The sequence below is a fragment of the Cygnus olor genome (assembly GCF_009769625.2).
Source record: "Cygnus olor isolate bCygOlo1 chromosome W unlocalized genomic scaffold, bCygOlo1.pri.v2 SUPER_W3, whole genome shotgun sequence".
Classification (NCBI taxonomy): Eukaryota; Metazoa; Chordata; class Aves; order Anseriformes; family Anatidae; genus Cygnus; species Cygnus olor.
This window is the reverse complement of record NW_024429074.1, coordinates 592113-616106: the sequence shown is the minus strand read 5'-3', so window position 1 is coordinate 616106 and position 23994 is coordinate 592113. Positions and strand designations below refer to the sequence as shown.

Below are 23994 nucleotides of genomic sequence, written 5' to 3'. Positions count from 1 at the left end.
GGGAAAAGTTATGGAATTAAGTTGGCCCCTGACTGAGCCTTTGGTGTTGGCATTAGAAAAATACAGGCTGGAGAAAGATAAAGGAAGTGTTAAAAGGGTTGTTGAAGGTGTTAAAGGTTGTGTGGCATGTAGTATTTGACAGAGCTGTTTGAAGTTGAATGAGCAGGGAAGGAGGATGTAGAAATGTTAATAGTTCTGCCTCAACCCGAGGCTGAGATCTCTAAATCGCGGGTGTGAGCCCTCTGGGGCAGAGGGACCGTGATGGGTCCGAGAGAGTTGTCGTGGAAACAGAAAAGCAGCTAACTCTTAAAACAACCTGAGTTCATGTGTGAGTCCAGATTGCCAATGGAACCGCTCAGGGAACTGTCAACGATTGCATTCCCCTGACCGACCCTCCCACTGAGACCCTAATCACCCCGGAAATTATGTAAATACCAAAATCTGGTTAAATTGGGAATTGAGAATCTGTTCCAACAAAGTCCAAAAGAAACCCCTATGGAATTTTGGAATTTTTGGACCAACTTTGAAATGCAATGAGAAAAAAAAAATGGACCTGGCTTAAAAAAAAAAAAACAGAGGCAATTGGCTAGCCTCTTTCCAGGGCAATCGGCCCCTGATATCAGAAAGAAATTGTCTTAGGCTGCAGGACAAACTTACAGCAGTCAGGAATGACGGGGACCTGGGGCATCTACCCTAGCAGGTCCACTAGTTGAAATAAAGCTAGGAAACGAAGACAGAGGCTTGAATTTTTTGTTGGTTATGGGAGCTTCTTTGTGTTAATTAGGCTGTAAATGTAATAGGAGCAACATATTCAGTGTTAAATAGTTTAAAAGGATGATTAGGAACTAAGACAACTACAATAATTGGAGCCACAGGGAAGGAGGAGGAACGGCCATTCTTACAACCCCTTGATTTGCGTTTTGGGGGTAAGGAACTAACCCATGAATTTTTGTATGTACCAGAATTTTTGTATGTACCAGAATGCCCGATTCCACTCTTGGGACGGGATCTATTAGCCAAATTAGATGCAACAATAACCTTTGAGGATGGAGAATTAATAATGAAGGTACCTGAGTCCAAAGTAGGACAAATCCTAATGATCAAAGATAAACCCTTTGTTAATATTCCAAGAGAAGTAGAAAATGCAGTTATACCAGCAGTATGGGAAACAGATATACCAGGGAAGTCGAAACTGGCACAACCGGTAAAGGTGGAATTAAAGGAAGGAGCCAAACCTGTTCGAATCAAACAATATCCACTTAAGATAGAAGCTAGGCAGGGGATAGTGAAAATTATTGACAAATTTCTCAAATATCAGATTCTGGAAGAATGTAAATCGGAATACAATACTCCAATTTTTCCAGTAAAGAAGCCGAATGGCGAGTATAGATTAGTACAAGATCTTAGAGCAATAAATGAAATAACAAAGGACATTCACCTGGTAGTAGCTAATCCTTACACATTGTTAACATCTGTGAGAGAGAAATATAAATGGTTTACCGTAATAGATTTAAAGGATGCCTTCTTTTGCATACCTCTTGATAAAGATAGTAGAAAATTATTTGCCTTAGAATGGGAAAACATATTGAAGTTTTTGTACCACATATGGTAACAGCCGTTTTAGAACAAAAGGGGGGGGGGGGGGGGCACTGGTTATCACCCAGACAGATGATGAAATATCAGGCAATACTAACTGAACAAGATGACATAACCTTGAAAACAACTAACCTGTTATATCCAGCAGTATTTCTAGGAACTGTTCCAGAAGAAGGACCGTTGGAACACAATTGCGTGGAAATAATTGAACATACACCAGCCGCAAAGATTCGAAGGATGTACCCCTTGAAAGGTATTCAGTGGGAATACCACACTCCGTGGCACCCACAAAGCTCAGGGAAAGTAGAAAGGATGAATCAAACAATAAAACAACAATTGGCTAAGTTAATGATCGAGACACAGCTGCCCTGGACGAAATGCTTACCATTGGCACTTTTAAACATAAGAACTAAACCACACAGTGAGACTGGATTATCATCCTATGAAATGTTATATGGTATGCCTTATTCTCAAGGGATGCCCCTAGGGAACAATGTAGTTGAGGATCATAGTATCCAGAAATATATAATTACCATTGGAAGGAGATTACAGGAGCTAAGAGAAATTGGGATGATGACTCAAACACCACCTTTAGGATTTGCTATTCATAAAATACAACTAGGAGACAAGGTCTTAATAAAAACCTGGAGAGAAGAATCATTGAACCCCCGATGGGAGGGACCGTACCTTGTTTTACTTACTACTGAAACAGCTGTGAGAACAGCAGAAAGGGGTTGGACCCACGCATCCAGAATAAAAGGACCAATAACTACCGAAGCCTGGAGGGTTGAGTCCACTCCTGTGGAACTGAAACTGAGACTAAAGAGGAACTAATATCCTAGCAATGAGGTTCGGCATGAATGAAGGGCACTGGATAAAGAGGACAAGGTTGAAGGGAGGAAAGGGAGAAGGCAAGACCGGGGTAGGACCCTCCACTGCGGTGTGTATGGTCTACTGAGGGAGGCAACCCCTATGGGTATTGACCGCCGAGTGAGAGGGCCTCGACCGGACTTCTCCCGTGCTAAGATCAGGTTGTCCTGAGAAAAATAACGAGAACCTTTTAAACCCATAATAAAATTGTGATTAGTTTTTCCAGAAGCTGGATCACCCCAAAGGGCTGAATGGTAACACAAGCTCTGAAAGCGGGCCCAACCCCATGATTGAAGGCGTTTCCCACACTCTCAAGATTGGACGGCGAAAAAGGATAAGAAATGCTATACTTCCTGGTATTGTTTTTACAGGGGCAATTGGGCCATGGGCAGGAATGGAGGAATAACTTTTTCACTCTGGGGGAGGAAGTGGCCAAGGCCTTTAACCTTAGTAACTGCTGGATTTGTGGAGGACCGGGGGGGAACTGAAAGTTGGCCCTGGGTAGCAGGCCCGGTCGAACCCAAGTGGTGGGTCAGTAATTTGAGCGAAGTTCATAATGGGACGCAATTTTGGAAAGAGGAAGGAGGCCCATGGCAGTTGCACTCGTCAGCTCGGGGTGTATACTGCTTGAACAGAACAGGAACAGTGGCGGTGGGAAAAAGCATTTGCAATTGGACTCTGTCCCCCGGATATGATTGTACCGATCCTGGATGTAGTCCTATAAACTGTACAGCACGTAGTGGGAAATGGAACGCCACACATGTTCAGCTGAGAAACGGGACTTGGCTGAAATGCTCATATAGAGAATTTTTTGGATCCGGATGTAAAACTGTGGCAAGAGCACAAGCGGGGGGACAATTCGATGGTCAAATCTTGAGCTGTCAGCGTGATAACACCACTAAGGAACAGCATGTGGTGCGGGTCTATCGCTGGAGATGGCAGAATGAGAATGGGAGGCGAGTGTTCTTTAAACATTTCTGGTCAGCTTATAATATGACAGGCCGCCAAGGAGAACTGAATTGTGACTGTAAGTGGAAACCCAACATGGGAGCTTGGAAGCGCACATATACGAGTACAAACAGGACAGACATTGTAACAGGACCACTCGGTAACGAGGACACTCTGTATTATCACGCCCCAAAGGGTAAAGAGGGATGGGATGGTCCTTTTCCAAACGGGACGTGGGCCCTAAAGGGACATTATTGGGTGTGTGGCAAACATGCTTACAAGAGGCTACCCGGAAACTGGTCGGGAATATGCTATGTGGAGTACATAAGACCCTTGTTCTTTTTATTGTCACAAACACAAGGAAATCATTTAGGAATAAGATTATATGATGATCTGAACAGAATGAAACGATCTATTGATACTTCCTTAGCCGGGGGTAGTGCCCAAAAATGGGGAAAGGATGAATGGCCTCCTGAAAGAATCATACAGCATTATGGGCCAGCTACCTGGAACCCGAATGAGTTGGTATCAGGAGCCCGAGAACCTATTTATAATTTGAACCGAATAATTAGGTTGCAAGCTATCCTCGAAGTTGTAACCAATCAAACAGCGACGGCCTTGGATCTTCTGGCTGATCAATCCATTCAGATGAGGAATGCTATCTTTCAACATAGAATGGTCTTAGACTATTTACTAGCAGAAGAAGGGGGAGTGTGTGGAAAACTGAACGATTCTAATTGTTGTTTACAAATTGATGATAATGGAAAAGTGGTTAAACAGATAACAAAGGAAATTAGGAAGTTAGCCCACGTCCCAGTACAAACTTGGAAGGGTATGGATTGGGATTTCTTTTCGTGGTTGCCTGGTGGACCATAGGTTAAAAGGATGCTATTTTTATTTTTATGTGGTGTAATGACGTTATTGTTTATACCTTGTATGATACGCTTTACGTTGTTGGTACGGCGAATAATAAATAGCACCCAATTTGTGATGACTTCGGTAGAGAAAAAAGGTGATGTGTTGATAATGATGCTTAAGAAATGGACACCCCGAGAACTGACTGATGAAACCCAGTTGTAACTAACAAAGGTTGAAGAAGAGACACGAATTGATGATATTAAAAAGAAGGGGAGGAATTGTAAGGAATGGTCCAGCAATTCGTGCCACTAAGGGATTTGAAGGGTTAACATTGAGGCCTGGGTTTAGGTGATAAGAGAACAAAGGGATTTCTTCAGAGAAAAACTGCTGACTCTGCACAGACGTGCAGTAACTTCTGACACCCGGCCAAGAGACCACTAGATAAGGAGGAAGAATATGAGCCTCCCTATCCGAGCGGCCCCCGAGAGACTACCAGAGACTGATAAGCAGGCACACCTGGGAGGACTTCGGATTCGGGAAACCAATTATAATAACCCTGCCTCTTCTAGAAGTAGTAATGAATATGTATTAGCCTAGGAGCATAAAAATCAGCCATCTTACGTAACGGGTGTGCGTCCTGGTGGAGCAGAGACTCCCGGCGCACCCAGCGCTGTTTGCTTGCCTCTATTCGTTTAATAAATTGTAAACTTTGATTGCCGTCCTATTTGGGACTCAGTCATTTATAACAATACCATTAGTTTCGCTCTCTGCTTTTCCTTCTCATCTCCCCTCCTGGCGTACACCTTCATACTACCTACACTGTTCACTCCATCCTCCCACCTTCTGGAGCTTTTTCTGTATATCTGGCCAGGCTTTAATCACAAAATGAACTTTAAAGAGCCCTTGGGCTACCGGGTCCTCAGGATTCATCCCTGAGTACTTTCTAATTCTGACCCCGAGTCTCTCATAGGATTTCTGTGTTGTGGGTTGTTATTATTGCAGTTAGATAGGCAGATATTTCTGCTCTATCGGAATTACTCTCGGTCTGGGGGGGGGGGGGGGGGTTGTTAGTTCTTTCCCATTCTTGCATAGCTGCCTGGCAAATCGTTCCCCTCCTAAACATTCTTCTCCAGTGAATAACATACCCAAGATTGACATTTCTCCCCCCAGGAATACAAATTAGTCCTTAGAAACGGATTTGACTGTTCTGCTAGGCCCTCAATTAAAGACTTCTATTTCCTTCTTAAAACTCCTAACCTCTCTGCTGGTAAGGGGGGAGTGGCACTGGCCCCGCGTCGGCCCTGCATGGCCCTGAGGTCCCATCAGGACCCCCCCTCACCTCCGCTCCTGCCGCTCCGCGCTCCCTGGCGCGACTTCTCCAGGGACAGCATCAATTGCAGTCCCTGTCTCCCCACCTGGAGCACCTGCCGCTGCCTCCGGTGCAATATTAGGATTACAGGGAGCATAACTTGATTCCTCCTCCGAAAACCTTATTGTTTACATATAAATTTAAAGCCTGAATTTTCATCAGACCTGTATTTTGGCCAAAATACTGAAGTTCCTTTTATTAGCTTTTCAGACCAGACAATTACACAATATTTAACCATTTTTTTAAATTATATATTTTTTTAATCCTTTTCCCTAATTTTTGGGTTGTTTTTCCAAATCCTTATCATTCTCTCCAAAGGGCTATCTTTAGGCACAGTCCCGGGGTCTCCAACCCCACACTGCTGACTCTTGGAACCCTTAATCCCCATCTCTTCCTGACGTGCTGCTGTGGACTTTACCACCCACAGGGTACCACACGCCTTCGCCTAGGATTAGGACAGAGGTGGGGTGTACTGCCGAGCACCTCACTTCACCGTGCTCGGGGTACCGTACACCTAAGGGCCCAAACCCCCGAGACTCTCTTTCACTCGTCTCTCTTTCGCTCCGTCCCTCTCCAGCCGAGGGGACTTCGTTCATCCCCTCGCGGGACTACAGAACCTCGCGGATCGGGACTCCAGACTTGCTTCACACTATAAGTGCGTCTCATTCACACTCCACACAAGAGTCTCCCCAAACCCAACCCGAGGCAAGGTACGGTAAAGTTTCCCTTACCTCGGTCCGTGCACGGCTTCCCAGTCCGGGTTATCAGCAGTAATCCCAGTGCCTGTTCCCGATCTGGGCTGGACTATGCCTGGGCTGTGTCTGTGTAAGTTTGTGCTGGCCTCCCTTCTCCCCAGAGCTTTGCAGAGCCTGTCTTCAAATTAACAGTCTCGGTCCTTTGATGGCCATACCGAGACGGCTCACCACCCCTGACGGGACCACTGAAATCAGCGGGATGCACCTTCCTGTCTGTGGTGGCAAGAAATCTTCGGCAGGCGACAAGATCCCGGATGAGCCCCCAAATTGTGAGAAAAAAAAAAAAATCTCAATTTTCTTCAGACAGGATCTTCTGTGAAGGTATTTTATTCACGATTGCAATGGCGGGCGTCCTGTCAATCAGGAGCGCATTTTAGTAAACAAATCATAACCTTTTATTCCCTATTACCCGACACCTGATCACCTCCCCTGTTTCCTCATTGGCTGAGTACTACAGGTTCACAAGCTACTTGACGCTCCTCTATACCATATATGTACAATTTCTCTTTTTTTTCAACCCTTTAATTTCTCCTTTCTTATGTTTTGAGAACTTGTGATCTTTGTTTTACTGTTCTCACACTGCTCATCCTGTTTTTCTCAAGCTTCCACCTTATTTTGGAACAGTGAGGCCTTCTACTGTCCACTTATCTACTTAGCATTTCTCCTTATTATGACTACACAGCTACCTTGGAATACAGAAAATTAGTTCTCTACTGCAAAAACACAACTTTGTTTCTCACAACAGCACACCCAGGCACCTCCTTGCAAAGCGTCCCAGGGCTGCACCCAGCCTGAATGAACAAAAGCAAAGCCCCTATCACCCCTGAGACTGGGGACACTCCCACCTCTACAGAGCTGTATGTTAGCCCTGGACATTGCAAAGAAAACTAAAACCAAAAACCAACTGATGAAGGTGATTTTTGATCAAACCTTGCAAAAGTCAGGACCAGCTATGAAGAAGCATTGAAACCCATGTACAAGTCATTGGCATCAGGCTCGGGTTCCTGCTAGTGTCTCTGTGCCCCTTTTATTCTGGTTTATTCGCAGGATGTTCATAAACTGAAATAGGAGCAAAGCAAAGCTACTGCTGCTTTTTGCACCTGCACGCAGTCCTGCCTGCCCATCTTTCCTTTTTATAACACCAAAATATCCCGAGTGTCATCCCGAGGGGCTCCAGTGAGGATGGCCCAGAGCTGGCCCGTGGGGTGGGCTAAGGGAGGTTGGGGTTGGGCTGCAGGCTCCACCAGGAGCTTTGCCATGGACATCTCCTTTGCCTGCGTGAAGGGAGTTAAAACTTCTCCAAGCCAAGAGGAGAAAATCCTGTGCCATTTCTCCCTGTACACCCTGTGCTTATCACTAAAATGCTGAGAGATTCCTTGGCATCCAAGGCAATTTTTTTGTTTCTTTAAATCAAGAGAGAAATCTGTTGGTTTTTTTTCCCATCTCCGCACACACCCACTAACATTTAAGGACATTATTTTCACAAAAGTTTTCATACAACAAGCGCTAGGATGGCTCCACACTGCCACCAGTAACGAAGCTGGTGCTCGCCAGCCAGGCGGCAGTTTAACCCCTTGGTGACTCCTCGCCTTTTAATTCCCTTTGAATAGGCCTGATACAGTTTTGATGGAAAACGCACCCAGTGCGTGGTTCAGAAGGCTACAGAATTGAGAGCTATTAAATACTAAAAAGACAAGGTGAGAAACAATTTGCAAAATCTCCTCTTTTTATAGACTGCAGCTATTGAGAAAAATTGAGTAAATTCCCCAGCTACCAAGACTGCAGTCTGTTTCAAGATTCCATCAATTTTTTACAGTACAATCAATATTTATGAATCCCCAAAGAAATGTTGCAAAGAGAAACATGGTGAAACATTTTCCATGCAGTTGCAAAGATGTAACACAGGGACCTAAATAACTTTTAAAATAATCTCAATGACGATCAAAGTGCCTTACATAGCCAATATGGTTTAATGTCAGTGTTTATATTAGTTTTCTTCTAAAGAATAGATGGAAAAGGGAAAAAAAGTAAGGAAAATGTTTGCAGTTTAATCTCTCCTAAAGAAGACATTTTGCTGTAATAACTATTCTGTAATTTGGTGCTTAAAAATTCAAAGGAAGTACTATATTGAAAGTTCTTTGATTTTTTTATGCATTAAAAATATTCACCATCATGCAAGCAATGGATTTTTCAGTCAACTGGAAAAAAAAAAGATTTCTATAAAAAATAGGCAAACAAATCCACATTCCTTTAATGGCTACTTTAGGTTTAATATCTAAACTTATTTAAATAACTCTGAACCCTCCTGCTGAGAAATATTGAAAGTAATGGCTTCCTTTGTGTGTAAACTCAATTTACATGTAGAGTTTAATTTCCCTCTGGGCTAAACCTGTGTAAAACTTGCCTTGAAATGTCCCTCCATAAAAACACAATGTTTAGGGGGATGCCTTTTATTTTATTTAAAATCTATTTTGCGCATTAAAAGCGAATAGCCAACTTGCCTGATGCCAAAATGGTGACAGCAGGATGGAGTCAAAGATCAGCGAATGTGGGAAAGGTCAGTCTGCATCCCAAAAGCCCCAAATTCAACCCAAAAGCAAGTTCAGCCTTGCCACGCTCATCACACCGGTGACAGGTCTCTCTGGTGATAGCACTGCCCCCAAACACAGGTGTGGCAGAGGCAGGAGGGACAGTTGTGCAGCAGCTTTTCTCCAGGGAGGTTGCCCAGAGTCTGCTTTTCGGGAGCCATGCAAATTTTAGCTGCTACCAGTCTCTTGTGCACAATTTTATTTCATCACCAACATCTTTTTTTTTTCTTTCCCCTCTCTAAGTCGGAAGAGATGATGCAGTGATCAACAGAGCACTGTTGATGAACCAGTAACTCAAAGCATTTAATTACCTAAGACAAAGCCTTAGCTTGGATGCTAATATATTACTTTTAAACATTAGAGAGGACTGAAGTAGTAAGAAAAACTGATGAATTTGCAAAACACTTTCAGTGAGGCTTCTTTCCCCAAATTAATCAGGCAAGTTGCAGTCCCAGCTATTTATGTCTCATTAAGTGTTGCTCCTTTGTGAGGTGTCTTTTTTTTTCCATCCCATACTTACAGAGGTGCCTCGACAATTCAGCCTCTTACCTAGATATCTCATCCGGGGGAATCTCGGTGGGAAGATCTGATCTCTGATCTGTTTCTATATTTAATGGCATATTTCATCAGGAGGGAATATTTTATTGAACCATCTCCCTTGAAATTGTGTATTTTACAGTGAGCTACATTCAAAATGGCAATATTTTAAAATATATTTTCATTGGAAAACATATCATTTTTCCCCTCCTTTTCTTCCAGGAGGATTAAGCAGGATCTGCCATGGAGACAAGGTGGAGCAGCAGAAAAAATGGGTTGTCCTCTGAAAACTTTGGAACATTTAAAAAAAAAAAAAAGTAAAAACAATCTCTGAAATTAAGGTACCTGAGGATGGGAAGCATCCACAGCAGGGTGACCCACAGGCATTGTACTACGACAGACATGGGGACACCCAGGTCACCTGCATGGCTCCAAGCCACCCTCTTCTGATAAGCACCAGAAGGAGTTAAAAGATCCAATGCTCTTCCATTTAAAATCTAAAGATGATGTCTATAAAATATATATTTTTTAAACGCCACCCCTGCTGGGACCAAAAAACAAAACAAAACAAAAACAAAAAAAAACCACAAACAATAACATTGCGGAGTGTTGTTTTCTTTTTTTTAAAAAAAAAGAAAGCCCCCTCTATGCCCAGGCAGACAGGGAGGACTTGGCCAGTGTTTAACAAGTTTACGTTATGTATCTCTTTACCTTTTAATACATTTAATCAACAACATTTCAAATAAAAAAAGACAAAACAAAACAAAAAATCAACGCCCCCAATTTGTGTTTTGTTTGACTGCGAGTAATATTCATGTCTGCATGAGGATGGCATGTAATTAACGTCATAATCAAAATGACAAAGTTTGACACATTATAATCACTGCATGGAGATTATAGCATAGCCACAGGCAATCTGCACAGCCTATCTTAATATCATTTGCATAATGAAAGCATGGTGGCAGTAATAGCTTTTTTCTCTTGTTATCATAATTTTACCCAGGGCTGCAAAGGGCTTTGGTACTGTCAGATGTTGCCTGTTAAAAGTCATTGCGAGTTGAAGACTCCAGTCCGACTGACCTGAGCATTTCCATGTGAGCACCCACCATGTAGCTGCATGCAGCTATGATCAGAGAGCAGTGCACAGTCAGGCTGGGTTTTCTCAGCAGCCCCCAGGTTGTCCACGCGTTGGAAATAACAGTGCATGCAGCAGGGCGTTCTGGCATGTCTGTGGAGGGTGCCCGCAGGGAGGGCTGGCGGTGATGCTCCAGCCTGGCCCTTGCATCCCTGCAGAGGCTGTTGGGGATGGTGCCTCACTCTTACCTGCTGTCCCTCATCGTGCAGCATGGGTGGCACTTTGCAGAGGGCTGTTCCTTAAACCACAGTATCCCTTTTGACTCAAGAAGGCTGCAGAGCACATCCTGGCGCCTCACAGCACCCCAGCGTGGGAAGGGAACATCCCAGCAGCTCCAGACCTTGGTCCCCCAGACTCAGCTCATGGCCACAGCGCTTCTTCTGCCCCGCCAGACCAAACTCCTAAGGACAAACACCCAGCTCAGGGGAGAATCTGAGCCAGACCTTGGTCTGGATATGAACCTTGTGCTTCCAGTTTTACCTCCGCTCTAAACAACTGTAGAGTTTGGTATTTTTTCAGGAATTTGCTTGTATTGGTAATTCCATAGTTTGTAACTCATACTTTCAGGCTCTTCTATCATTTCTGTATTGCTCCAGCCAGTATACAGTTCAATCACATTAACACACAATAATCCTCCAGCAGACATTACAATATTAGGAATTACAAATTTATCTTATAGTAAAGAGCATTTCAGTAGCTTGTGTAACATAAACTTATATAATCCTCCCAGATACACTCAGGAAAGTTCTTGCAAAATTTGGGAAAAAAAAGATTGTACAATCTAAGTTATTTATGCAGTGTCCTAGTGGCTGGGTAAAATAGTGTCATATATACAGAATTATCTAAAATTATTTTAGCATGGTTCCCAAAATGATTCTGCTAAGTTAGGTTTGGGTAATAGACTTGGATTCTAACAGAGTTTTGTCAGCTCTTATTTAAGTGGGAATTTTATCATACCCATGTACAAAGAACCAATGTGCTTTGGGAGGTAATTTTTAAATTGCAATAGTATCAGTTAAAAGATCAGCAGTTTTCCCTAATCTGAAATTACCCAATGGGACATACAGGTGTGTACGTACTACACCTATTTGTTCTTTAAAACACCAGGCTTGGGTATTCACCCAGCTAAAAAGACAGGACATGCAACATTCCCTAAATACTAAGAAATGAGATAATTTCAGAAGCTGCAAAGTGAATTACAAAACAAAACCTCTTTTGTGGAAAAAACTGCCAGCAGCTGCTTTTCCAGTATTTGCCTTTCATGAGCAGTTCAGGCTGGTTCCCCACTTCCTATATCAGAGGCTGCAACATCACCCAGGGCTTTCTGACACCCGCTCAGTGTCTCAGGGCTCATAGGCTCATGTTGGAGCAGCAGGTCCCAGGATAAATCCCCATTTTCCTGTGCAAGTTAGACATCTGCCTGCCGTGGGCCAGTAGCAAGGAGCACCAAGCGATGCACAAGAGCAGCTGCCTGTCCTCAGACTTGATTTTCCCAGACAGATTTTCCATGCCCAAGCATCCACAAGGCACTATCCCAGCTCATGAGGTGGGACCTCAAGCCTGAGTTTCCCCCAGCTGACAAACCAGGCACATACCAGCCTCCAAGAGAGAATAACGCACCTTCTAAAGCAATGGGGCCCCTTCCAGAATAGGCTCAACAGGCTGCTTGATGATATACCTGTGGGATTTCAGGCTACTGCAATCCAACAGTGCTTCTGCTCCAATTGTGGCCACCCCATGGAGACTTCACAACTAATTGCTAAAGAGTGAAGAGCTTTGAAATGGTCCCCCATCTCATGGACCTCCCTACCAAACCTGCAGGGTCCTGTAAAGACCCATTCATCTCTCTAGCCACTGCCTTTCCAAATCAAGCATCTTTTGAATGAAGAAATACAAATTCTTGTGCTAATCACACATTTGTCAGTAACATCTAACAGAGAAATGCCAGCCCACATCGAGCACCCAAGTAATTTCTATGCTACTTACAGCATATTTCTATCCTGCTGATATCTGGGACCACGTTGGGCGCCAAAAAGGACTGTGGTGGTTTTACTCAGGTGGGCAGCTGAGTTCCACCACAGCCACTCTTTCACTCCCCCTCCTCAAAGGGGAAGGGGGAGAAAATACGACACAAAGAGCTCAAGGTTTGAGATAAGGATGATTTAATCAAAGGGAAAAGGGAGAGGGGAAAAAGAAAAAGAAAATAATAATAAAAACAAAGGCCACGCGGAAGCACAGAGAGAGATTAAAAAAGCAGTTACTCTCTACTTCCCATCAATGAGTGATGTTCAGCCATGTCCTGGGAAGCAGGGCCTCAATAAGCACAGCAGTTGTTCAGGAGGACAGACACTTCCACAATGAGAACCCCCCCCCCCCCTCCTTCCCCTTTCCCACCTTTTATTGCTGAGTGTGACATCATATGGCATGGAATATCCCTTTGGTCGGTTTAGGTCAGCTGCCCTGGTGGTGTCCCCTCCCCATCACTTGCCCACCCCCAGCCTGCTGGCTCTTGGGGGCTTGGAGGGAGTCCTGATGCGGTGCCAGTATTGCGCAGCAATAGACACAACACTGGTGTGATACCAGTGCTGTTCCAGCTACAAGTGCAGAGCACAGCACTGTGTGGGCTGCTGCAGGGAAAGTTAAGTCCATCCCAGCCAGACCCAGCACAGACCTTTACACAAAGATTATAAAATATTTATTTTCTCCCATAAAGGAACCAAGGAGCTGTTTCCAGCCCAGTTCAGAATCTCTTCTTGTAGCAGACTCAGCAACTGTGCCACAACAGATATTATTTATATGACAAAAGCACCTGAGATCCTGACTGAATTGCATTCAATGCCATATCCCTGTCTCATAAGAGGGAATACCTGCTCCTGAAAACTATTTTAAACCAGCAAAGACCTGAGATGGAAAACAGCCGAGCCAAACTCACAGGTTTGCATTAGAGAAAGCAGCAGGACCCGGACAGGGCAGGATGCTAACAGCCGCCCCAGCCATACCCTGCCCACATCATCCAAATCACAAAACACCATCTCCTGGAAAGGGCTGGTGAAAAGTGCCATATTGTCTCTGCAGTTCGGGTCATCCAGTCCTCTGGGGAAAATACTTCTGGATTTTCCCCTTCCCATACCCCATCAACATCTGTGGGCTTTCAGAGACCATCTCATTGCAACACAAATCCCATGCGGAATGCAAGGCGGTTTAATGGAGGAAGATGCCCCGGTTCTTGTAGGGCTGAGACACCACAGTGAGGTTCCACCACCAGTTTGGCTGCTCACAACAGAAGCAGTGCTGTGCTGCGCTCCCTCCCAGGGCAGCCACAGACTGCTATTGCTGCAACGGCTTCTTAAATTCCCATCCTTAAGTCGGACTAAAGTCAACGCCCATCTCGCTGTCATAATTCCAGTAGTTCATGTGTCTTCTAATCACGTTTTATGGTGAGAAAAAATGCCCCATGGGAGCTGATTAAAGGTTTATGAGAACCAAGAAAATCTGACAGGATTTGGTTTGAATCCAACCATTTTTTTAAGTTTCCTATCCATAAGCTTTTAAGTACTTACAAGCCATTATTTCCGTCTTTGATGCGGTAGGGTGGCTGGTGTTTTTTTGTTTGTTTGTTTTGTTTTCTTACAGAGGAAGGGGAAAAACATCATAAATCTCAGACACAAGATTTTTAAAAATGATTATCAGATTTGGGTAGGATTTTATCTTCCTCTTTTAAAAAAAAGCTTTCACAATGACAATATAAATGCATTAGCACAAAAGCAGTCTAAACTCACATTCAGAAAGATCCAGCCCTCCGATACAGGGCTGCTTGAACAGAAAGTACCTGGATGTGTGTTGTGGTTTAGCCCAGCTGGCAGTCAAACACCACACAGCTGTTCGCTCACCCTCCCCCCTCCCTCTCTGGGATGGGGGAGAGAAATGGGAAAGTGAAGCCTGTGAGTTGAGATAAAGACAGTTTATTAAGACAGGAAAAATAATAACAATAATAATAATAATAGTATTAATAGTAATAATGTGTACGAAATAAGTGATGCACAATGCAATTGCTCACCACCCGCTGACCGATGCCCAGCCTATCCCCGAGCAGCCGGCCCCCCCCTCCACCCCGGCTAGCCACCCCTATATATTGTTCAGCATGACGTCAGATGGTATGGAATACCCCTTTGGCCAGTTTGGGTCAGCTGTCCTGGGTCTGTCCCCTCCCAGCTCCTGCTGCATCCCTAGCCTGCTCGCTAGCAGGACAGAGCGAGAAGCTGAAAAGTCCTTGGCTTGGTGTAAGCACTGCTCTGCAACAATTAAAACATCAGCATGTTATCAGCGCTCTTCTCATCCTAATCCAAAACATAGCACCCTGCCAGCTACTAGGAGGAAAATTAACTCTGTCCTAACTGAAACCAGGACAGATATCCACCCCTTATTCCATACCATTTATGTCATGCTCAGGTTACACTCTTTCCAATACCTTCTAATTAATCACCATTTTCATCTATGATATATAGCAATCATGGTAGTGATGACATACAGTATTATATGATAATTAACATACTACAATTCAACTCATGGGCTATTCTCACCCAATATTAGGTCCCCTTGAGGTACACACCGGACCTCCCCATTCTTTTGCATTACCCACCAAGTGCATCGAGGTCCCTGAGCAAAAGCAATCCCACGAATGGGCTTGCCTTTTCCTGAGGCGGGAGTAGCCCAGACTGTCTTACCCAGCATGTTTCTTACGTGCACTACAGGAACTTTATCCCCTTCTACAGTGCGTAACAGGTTTGATTGGGCAGGTCCAGCTCGGTTGGCAGATCCTCTAGTATTGACTAACCAGGTGGCCTTTGCCAAATGTGTATCCCAATTTTTGAATGTCCCAGCACCCATTGCTTTCAGTGTAGTCTTTAACAGTCCATTGTATCGTTCAACTTTCCCGGAGGCTGGTGCATGATAAGGGATGTGATACACCCACTCAATACCATGTTCTTTGGCCCAAGTGTCTATAAGGTTGTTTCGGAAATGAGTCCCATTGTCTGACTCAATTCTTTCTGGGGTGCCATGTCGCCATAGGACTTGCTTTTCAAGGCCCAGGATAGTGTTCCGGGCGGTGACATGGGGCACAGGATATGTTTCCAGCCATCCGGTGGTTGCTTCCACCATTGTAAGTACGTGGCGCTTGCCGTTGCGGGTTTGAGGGAGTGTGATGTAATCAATCTGCCAGGCCTCTCCATATTTGTATTTCAGCCATCGTCCTCCATACCAGAGAGGCTTTGACCGTTTGGCTTGTTTAATTGCAGCACATGTTTCACAATCATGAATAACCTGTGCTATAGTGTCCATGGTCAGGTCCACCCCTCGATCACGAGCCCATCTGTATGTTGCATCTCTACCTTGATGGCCTGAGGTGTCGTGGGCCCATCGGGCTATAAATAATTCACCTTTATGTTGCCAGTCCAGGTCCACCTGAGCCACTTCAATCTTAGCAGCCTGATCCACCTGCTGGTTGTTCTGATGTTCTTCAGTAGCCCGATTCTTGGGCACATGAGCATCTACGTGGCGTACCTTTACAACCAGGTTCTCTACCCGGGCAGCAATATCTTGCCACAATGCAGCAGCCCAGATGGGTTTGCCCCGGCGTTCCCAGTTGTTCTGTTTCCATTGCTGTAACCACCCCCACAGGGCATTTGCTACCCTCCATGAATCAGTATAGAGATAGAGAACTGGCCACTTTTCTCGTTCAGCAATATCTAAGGCCAGCTGAATGGCTTTCACTTCTGCAAACTGACTCGATTCACCTTCTCCCTCAGCAGCTTCTGCAACTCGTCGTGTAGGACTCCATACAGCAGCTTTCCATCTCCGATGCTTTCCCACAATACGACAGGACCCATCAGTGAACAGGGCATATTTCTTCTCATTTTCTGGTAGCTTGTTGTACAGTGGGGCTTCTTCAGCACGGACCGCCTCCTCCTCTGATGATATCCCAAAGTACTTGCCTTCTGGCCAGTCCATAATCACTTCCAGGATTCCTGGGCGACTGGGGTTTCCTATTCGAGCCCGCTGAGTAATCAGTGCAACCCACTTGCTCCATGTAGCATCAGTTGCATGATGTGTAGAGGGGACCCTTCCTTTGAACATCCAACCCAGTACCGGCAGTCGGGGTGCCAGGAGGAGCTGCGCTTCAGTACCGACCACTTCCGAAGCAGATCGAACTCCTTCATATGCTGCCAACATCTCCTTTTCGGTTGGAGTATAGCGGGCCTCAGATCCTCTGTATCCCTGACTCCAAAACCCCAGGGGTCGACCTCGAGTTTCCCCAGGTTCTTTCTGCCAGAGGCTCCAGGTGGAGCCATTCTCCCCGGCTGCAGTGTAGAGCACATTCTTTACATCTGGTCCTGTTCGGACTGGCCCAAGGGCTACTGCATGAACTATTTCCTGCTTAATTTCTTCAAAGGTTTGTCGTTGCTCAGGGCCCCATTCAAAAGCATTCTTCTTACGGGTTACTTGGTAGAGCGGGTTTACAATCAGACTGTAATTTGGAATATGCATTCTCCAAAACCCCACGACACCTAGGAAAGTTTGTTTCCTTTTTGCTAGTTGGTGGAGACATAGCTGTTATTTTGTTGATCACATCCATTGGGATTTGACGACGTCCATCTTGCCATTTTCTTCCTAAAAACTGGATCTCTCGTGCAGGTTCTTTACCTTTATTTTGTTTTATGGCAAAACCGGCCTTCAGAAGGATTTGGACTATTTTCTTCCCTTTCTCGAAAACTTCCTCTGCAGTGTCACCCCACACAATGATGTCATCGATGTACTGCAGGTGTTCAGGAGCCTCCCCCTGCTCCAGCGCAGACTGGATCAGTCCATGGCAAATGGTAGGGCTATGTTTCCACCCCTGGGGCAGCCGATTCCAAGTATATTGGACTCCCCTCCAAGTGAAAGCAAACTGTGGCCTGCACTCTGCTGCTAGAGGGATGGAGAAAAATGCATTAGCAATATCTATTGTGGCATACCACTTGGCTGCCTTTGATTCCAGTTCGTACTGGAGTTCTAGCATGTCTGGCACTGCAGCACTCAGTGGTGGCGTGACTTCATTCAGGCCACGATAGTCCACTGTTAGTCTCCACTCACCATTAGACTTTCGCACTGGCCATATGGGACTATTAAAAGGTGAATGGGTCTTGCTGATCCCTCCTTGGCTCTCCAGTTGACGAATTAGCTCGTGGATGGGAATCAGGGAGTCTCGGTTGGTGCGATATTGCCGCCGGTGCACAGTTGTGGTAGCGATTGGCACTTGCTGTTCTTCAACCCTCAGCAAGCCCACAACAGAAGGGTCCTCTGAGAGACCGGGCAAGGTAGACAACTGTTTAATGTCCTCTGTCTCTAAGGCAGCTATGCCAAAAGCCCAGCGGAACCCTTTTGGGTCCTTGAAATATCCTCTTCTAAGATAGTCTATGCCAAGGATGCACGGAGCATCCGGGCCAGTCACAATACGGTGCTTTTGCCACTCATTTCCGGTTAGACTCACTTCAGCCTCCAATACAGTTAACTGCTGGGATCCCCCTGTCACACCATAAATACAGATGGGCTCTGGCCCTTTACAGCTTGATGGCATTAGAGTACATTGTGCACCGGTGTCTACTAAAGCCTTATACTTCTGTGCGTCAGACGTGCCAGGCCATCGAATCCACACAGTCCAATAAACTCGATTGTCCCTTTCCTCCCCCTGGCTGGAGGCAGGGCCCCTCTAGTCCTGGTCAGAATCTTCGTTTCTGTGTTTAAAGGACTGCCTGCTGGAAGTTGGAGCAGCAAACTTTTCAGAGAACCCCTTTCTCCCGATTGTTTTCTTTTGCAACTCACATACCCGTGCCTCTAGGGTCTCAGTAGATTTTCCATCCCATTTTCTCATGTCCTCTCCATGGTCACGTAGGTAAAACCACAGGGTGGCGCGGGGTGTGTACCCACCATATTGTCTTCTTTGCACGGATGCACGTTTACCCCTAATAGCCGAGACACTGGTTTGTACAGGTGGGGAAGAAAATACACTCTCTTTAAGTTGGTGGACCTCTTCAGAAAGTTTCTCCAAAGTATTCTCTTTTAGTTGGTGGCCACTGGTTTGTTCAGGTGGGGGGGAAGATAAATCCTCTTTAAGTTGGTGGAACTCTTCAGAGAGTTTCTCCACAGCCGAGACGCAGGCCTGTAGGGAAGAGGAGAGATTTTCTTCGTACTGCCGGAGTTGTTTAGCCATGTCACCCACTGTGGGGTCTTCACCATCTTTCCAGGTTATTGCCAATGAGCTGGCCCATGATGATGGTGTATTCCGTACAAACTTCCGCCATATGGGTCGAGTACACTGGACTTCATCTGGATCTGTGGATATTTGTGCGTCGTCTAGGTCCTTATAAATTACTTCCCGTACGGCTAATTCCCTCAGGTACTGAATTCCCTTCTCCATGGTGGTCCACTTGACTGGTAGACATACAAGTTCTTCCTTGAAGGGATACCTTTCCTTCACAGCTGACAGGAGACGCCTCCAGAGGCTGTGAGATCGTGCTCCATCTCCAATTGCTTTGTCAATGCTTGCATCTCTAGCAAGGGATCCCAGCCGCCTGGCTTCCCTGCCCTCTAATTCCACACCATTGGCTCCAGTGTCCCAGCACCGGAGCAGCCAGGTGACAAGCTGCTCACCTATACAGCGACCAAAATCTTTTCGCACATCTCGTAGCTCACGCTGGTATAGGGTTCGGGTAGTTACTGTTGATTTTCTGACATCCTCATCCTCATCTTCATCCTCCTGCACATTTGATGGCCCAGCCCCGTCTTCTCCATACCCAGACTTAGCAGAAGACTTTCTGCGTTCTAAACGACCTGAGTCTCTATACCATTTTTTCACCTTGTCTACAGGAGCAACTTGCACTGCTACAGCTCGCTTCTCTGACCCAGCTACAGGGTCTGCCACAGGGGTTGGAATACCCTCTGCAGGGACAACTTGCACTGCTACAGTTCGTTTCTCTGACCCAGCCACAGGAGTGGGAGCAGCTGCAGGAGCTGGAGCAGCTGCAGGGGCTGGAGTGGCTGCGGGAGCTGGAGCCGGAATGGCTGCGGGAGCTGGAGCTGGAATGGCTGCAGGAGCTGGAACTGGAACGGCCGCAGGGTCTGTCACTAGGTTGATAGTAGCATCAATTGCAGCTCGATAGGTACAAGCCAGACCCCAGCACGCCACAGTGATTTGTGTCACTTTGGAACTGCCAGAGTCATGACACCTTTCTTTCAAGCATTCTACCAGTTTTTTAGGATTTTGCAGTTGTTCAGGGGTGAATGTCCAAAACACTGGAGGTGCCCATAAAACCTGCCCATATCCTCCCACACTCCCTGCCACTCGCAAATATCCCGCCTCAAGACAGATCTCCGGATGAGATTCCTAAGTAGTTGTTTAACCTTAAACAAAACCTGAAGCGCATTCAGGAGACATAACAACAGGAACATGCTGGTCTGAGTATCCCAAGGATATTCAACATCTTGGAGAGCTACCGTAACTAGCTCGGGGGATAAGAGGGTGGTGAAGGAGGAAGGGAGAGTGAACAGGTAGGAAAAAATATCTTCCCCTGTCCCCTCCACAGATTGACTCCCTGATGAAAAAAGGCAATAGGTGTAATTGCTAATAGTTTCTGAGATATGGTTTCCGAAGTATAGAGTCGACGACAGTGCTGAGTACAAATACCAGGTTAGAGTCATGACCAGATACCTCATCATTTCATAAGCCATCGTTACACCACACAGTACCATAACAATCTTAAACCAGGGCCCGGAAAGGATAAACAGCACGACAGGGAGCACATACAGAAAGTAACGTGCTATAAAACTCAATTTGGGAAACAGGCACAGCAGACTTGAGATTAAGGCAATCAACATTGTGACTAGCAACTATTAAGCAGGTCGAATACTTATACCAATTTTAGTTTAACACACTCTGGTCAAATCTGTCGATATCTCAACCCTTCGGGCCCCACGTTGGGCACCAAAAAGGACTGTTGTGGTTTAGCCCGGCTGGCAGCTAAACACCACACAGCCGTTCGCTCACCCTCCCCCCTCCCTCTCTGGGATGGGGTAGGGAAACGGGAAAGTGAAGCCTGTGAGTTGAGATAAAGACAGTTTATTAAGACAGGGAAAATAATAATAATAATAATAATAATAATAATAATAATAATAATAATAATAATAATAGTATTAATAATAATAATGTGTACGAAATAAGTGATGCACAATGCAATTGCTCACCACCCGTTGACCGATGCCCAGCCTATCCCCGAGCAGCCGGCCCCCCCCCCCCACCCCGGCTAGCCACCCCTATATATTGTTCAGCATGACGTCAGATGGTATGGAATACCCCTTTGGCCAGTTTGGGTCAGCTGTCCTGGGTCTGTCCCCTCCCAGCTCCTGCTGCATCCCTAGCCTGCTCGCTAGCAGGACAGAGCGAGAAGCTGAAAAGTCCTTGGCTTGGTGTAAGCACTGCTCTGCAACAATTAAAACATCAGCATGTTATCAGCGCTCTTCTCATCCTAATCCAAAACATAGCACCCTACCAGCTACTAGGAGGAAAATTAACTCTGTCCTAACTGAAACCAGGACAATGTGAAAGCAGCTTAACTCTTTGCCTCCTGATCTTCACCCAAACCTCACCTTGGCAATAGTCTGTGATGCTAAAAAATGCAGTATTTCAAGCCATATGAAGTTGCCTCAGTGGAAGGGCTTTGCTCATCTATACCAAGGGTTTGCAACACTTGGTATAGATGAGCAAAGTGTTCATGTAAATGTAAAAAAATGTTCAACAAAAATGAAAAACATTTGAGACACTCGTTCCAAAATATCATACTCACCTGACTTCAAATGTGTTATACATTCAGTCATGCCTTTCATACTTACTCTTGCTGTAAGCTTTTCAGGTGAAAATTGACTGACCTTCCACGCAAGGCTGACACGAGTTGAAATCACTGTCTTGCATGCAGACTTGACCCGTGGAGCAATGCCAAAGATGGGCTGATCGGTCCACCCTGAAGAAAGTTTAAACTGTCCTGCCTGACTCTTGCATGCTGGGCTAATTCTGGACTATCCACACCGCTGTTTCTTGTAGCAGACTTTCCTCAATGACTGGAGAGATTATTTAGCAGTGTCTACATTTTGTAATGCAAGCATCTACTTTGGTTGTGATACAAGATGACAATTAATCAACCTATGGCATCAATTACACTCAAGCATTTGGGATCTCAGGAAATATTAGCAATGAAAACCACAATCTCTCATTGGTGTTTTCAGTGCAGTACTATAAAATAGTAACTCTGTGAGCAAAAACATGTAGACAGAGCAGGGAGGAAAAGTCTACAAAGCTTTTTTACCTCTTTAATGCTGTCCTCTGCAAGACCTGCTCCAGTGAGACCTTACCTGGAATAAAACTTGGCAGTGTGGATCATCCATACACAGGCACACCAGGAATGGGATGGATGTCGGGAAGGGCTCTGGGACAGCACACAGTGGAGCCACATTACGGGGAAAATGGGACTTTTTACCACAATTGGCGTTTACCACTGCTTGCTGGCTCCTGTTGCTGTGTACAGTCAGTTTGGGAATGGCAGCACAGAAGGAAGAGGTCAGGTTCAATCCACATCACTCCCAGCACTTAAGACACAGAAATATTTAAGTTGCTGTACACTCTATCCTGGCACTCAGAGAGTGATACTAACTTCTGGAAAATAGAAGAGCCCCAGGGCGGGCTAATAACAGTGCTACTTAAGAACATAAGACAATTATTACCTCCAACCATGAAGGAGTCTGAGTAATTAAAAAGGGTTCTTTATTTTGATTAAAAAAAAATCCTTTCAGTCTGTTTGAATCTTTAGTAAAAGCCCTGAACAATATTTTCAGACGCCAGAAAAGAAAATCTGCAATTAATGCAAGATGCATTACAAACTCATTTGAGAAATTCTCTGATTATCATCATATTGACCAAAATCAAGTTCTTATACTTTCACCTCCTGGAGACAATGCAGGTCTAACACAAAGCTTCCAAAACCTTCTTTGGATTAACAGAAATCCAAAATTAATTGGATTTAATTACTATAAATTTCCTTCCCAATAAAATCTCAAGAATTTCCAGTCACGCTGATTTATTTGAGTAATTCGAAAGCCATTCACAGATGTCACACTGTTAGGTAGTGTGGATAATGCAGGGTTTGCTTAACTGGATCCTGAGACCATAGCTCTGTGAAGAATGACAACTAAAAACTCCAATAAAAAGCAGGAGATTAGGGGACAGTGAATGACACAACCTCAGGCTGTGCAGGCACCACCAGCAGCTTCCCGCAGGAAAGCTGTGCTTTCTGGAGAGGGGCTTTTGTGGGGAGGAGACCTCTGCATCCACTGTTCCTAAATACCTCGGTCTGGTCTTGCATTTCACAACAGTAGGTCTTGAGAAGTTTTGAAACCTTCCTTATTTTATAGAGGAGGAACCCAAGGATCCTACAGATGTAGCACCTAACCCAGGGTCACCCCAAGGGATGATGTCAGAGCTAGAGGGGAAAAAAAAATCACAAATCCCCTTGGTGTTTAAAATTAATTAATATCGGTTTTAGCCATGAGGTGCCCTTCCATTTCTACCTCCCAGGACTGCTGTAAAGAACACAAGCAAGAGGAAGGAAGCCAGAAACGTTTCACAAGGTGCCAAAGATGACACTTTTTGGAAGCCCTGGAAGACGTATGGCATCTGGACCTGCTCAGCCTCCACATAAACAAACTGATCTGGAAAGTGGGAGCTGTGCTTGTGCTGGATTTTGCACAAGGAGGAGCTGCACTGAAGTTAGCAAAAGTGTCATGGAGTCAGGCAGGTCCTGCTTCTCCACCAGGGAGGTGATGTAGACCCAGCAGACCCTGTGTGACTGTGGGCTTATTATTTCATGAATTTGTAGAACAAATGGATTGTGTTTTCTTGTAAAGGTATCTTATGAAGCAACTAATTTGTGTCTGCCAAGATGGAAACTGTCCCACCTACCTTCAGATAGCGATGACAGAGATGCTGAGAGATGGACCAACCACTCTGCCCAGTCAGTGGAGAAAAACAGATTCATAAAGGTGACTCTTCTGACCTCATAACAGTGCTTGCTTTTCCTGTGAAAAGACTGAGGTATAAGGGTGAGCTTGGAAGAGAGCCTTAATTTTTTTTTAATTCCCAACTCTTTGTAGCAAAGCAAACCCTTTGCTCAGTTGGCAGTTGGGCTCTTCCTACAACTAAATCCTGGCAGAGCAAAGTCACCATATTTTCTTAACTGTCCTTTGTCAGGGACCTGG

At 45.2% G+C, this 23994-nt stretch overlaps 1 long non-coding RNA gene across 1 annotated transcript; it reads left to right on the top strand.

The window, feature by feature from the left end:
- The first annotated feature begins 3455 nt into the window (after positions 1–3455).
- Positions 3456–23765, top strand: LOC121062947. Its single transcript, XR_005815754.1, has 4 exons — positions 3456–4490; positions 15856–15861; positions 20683–20686; positions 23752–23765. It is a non-coding gene; the product is annotated as an uncharacterized LOC121062947 (long non-coding RNA).
- The last annotated feature ends 229 nt before the right edge of the window (positions 23766–23994 follow it).